The sequence below is a fragment of the Triticum dicoccoides genome, chromosome 1A, assembly GCF_002162155.2.
Source record: "Triticum dicoccoides isolate Atlit2015 ecotype Zavitan chromosome 1A, WEW_v2.0, whole genome shotgun sequence".
Lineage (NCBI taxonomy): Eukaryota > Viridiplantae > Streptophyta > Magnoliopsida > Poales > Poaceae > Triticum > Triticum dicoccoides.
This window is the reverse complement of record NC_041380.1, coordinates 18,113,080-18,115,215: the sequence shown is the minus strand read 5'-3', so window position 1 is coordinate 18,115,215 and position 2,136 is coordinate 18,113,080.

Below are 2,136 nucleotides of genomic sequence, written 5' to 3'. Positions count from 1 at the left end.
AAGTGACGATAGCCGGAATCAACACACCATACGAAGCTGCAATCTCCTATTTTGCGGCAGCTACCGTTGTTGTGACTGTCTCGGTTTATTTCTTATCAACCACAATCGCAACCTTCTTGTCGATATTTTCTTCATTTAACCTTCGTCTTTCCTTTCTCTCCTCCGTGGACTCACGGTAGTAATTCTTCCACGTGGCGCCGTCTCCGACGCCATGCACGCGTCCATACGACGGCCGAATGTCCACCGGGAGTCCTTTCAATATGTTCAAGGCCCGGTTGAATGGGGTGTCCCACTTGGGCCTCGCCAACTGATACGTCCATTTTGCATCATGCTTTTATATCGATATTTATTGCATTATGGGCTGTTATTACACATTATGTCACAATACTTATGCCTATTCTCTCTTATTTTACAAGGTTTACATAAAGAGGGAGAATGCCGGCAGCTGGGATTCTGGGCTGGAAAAGGAGCCAATATTAGAGACCTATTCTGCACAGCTCCAAAAGTCCTGAAACTTCACGGAAGTCATTTTCAGAATATATAAAAAATACTGAGCGCAAGAAGTTCACCAGGGGGGCCACACCCTGCCCACGAGGGTGGGGGGCGCGCCCTACCCCATGGGCGCGCCCCAACCTCATGGCCCCCCTGGTGGCCCTCCAATGGCCATCTTTTGCTATATGAAGTATTTCGATGAGGAAAAAATCATAAGCCATCTTTCCGGACGAGACTCCGCCGCCACGAGGCGGGACCTTGGCAGAACCAATCTAGGGCTCTGGCGGAGCTGTTCTTCCAGGGAAACTTCCCTCCGGGAGGGGGAAATCATCGCCATCGTCATCACCAATGATCCTCTCATCAGGAAAGGGAAATCTCCATCAACATCTTCACCAGCACCATCTCCTCTCAAAACCCTAGTTCATCTCTTGTATCCAATTCTTGTCTCTAAGTCCGGGATTGGTACCTGTGAGTTGCTAGTAGTGTTAATTACTCCTTGTAGTTGATGCTAGTTGGTTTACTTGGTGGAAGATCATATGTTTAGATCCTATACGCATATTAATACCCCTCTGATTATGAACATGAATATGCTTTGTGAGTAGTTACGTTTGGTCCTGAGGACATGAAAGAAGTCTTGCTATTAGTAGTCATGTGAATTTGGTATTCGTTCGATATTTTGATGAGATGTATGTTGTCTCTCCTCTAGTGGTGTTATGTGAACGTCGACGACATAACACTTCACCATTATTTGGGCCTAGAGGAAGGCATTGGTAAGTAATAAGTAGATGATGGTTTGCTAGAGTGATAGAAGCTTAAACCCTAGTTTATGCATTGCTTCGTAAGGGGCTGATTTGGATCCACATGTTTTATGCTATGGTTAGGTTTACCTTAATACTTTTGTTGTAGTTGCGGATGCTTGCAATAGAGGTTAATCATAAGTGGGATGCTTGTCCAAGTAAGGACAGAACCCAAGCACCGGTCCACCCACATACCAAATTATCAAAGTACCGAACGCGAATCATATGAACATGATGAAAACTAGCTTGACGATATTCCATGTGTCCTCGGGAGCACTTTACATCATATAAGAGTTTTTCCAGTCTTGTCCTTTGCTAGAAAAAGGAGTGGGCCACCTTGCTGCACTTTATTTACTTTTGTTACTTGTTGCTCGTTACCAATTATATTATCACAAGACTATCTGTTACCTATAATTTCAGTGCTTGCAGAGAAGACCTTACTGAAAACCGCTTATCATTTCCTTCTGCTCCTTGTTGGGTTCGACACTCTTACTTATCGAAAGGACTACGATAGATCCCCTATACTTGTGGGTCATCAAGACTCTTTTCTGGCGCCGTTGCCGGGGAGTGAAGCGCCTTTGGTAGGTGGAATTTGGTAAGGAAAAATTTATATAGTGTGCTGAATTTGGTAAGGAAAGTAATTCTCTGAGGGGCTTGTTCGGGGTATCTTCAACCCGACCAGTAGAGCAAAGAGTTGCTCCTCAACCTACTAAAAATGAAAATGAAAATGAAAATGTCTGATTTGAAATTCCTTCGGGTATGTTTGAAAAACTGCTAGCTAATCCTTTTGCAGGAGATGGAACAAAGCATCCTAATGAGCACCTAATATATGTGGATGAAGTTTGTG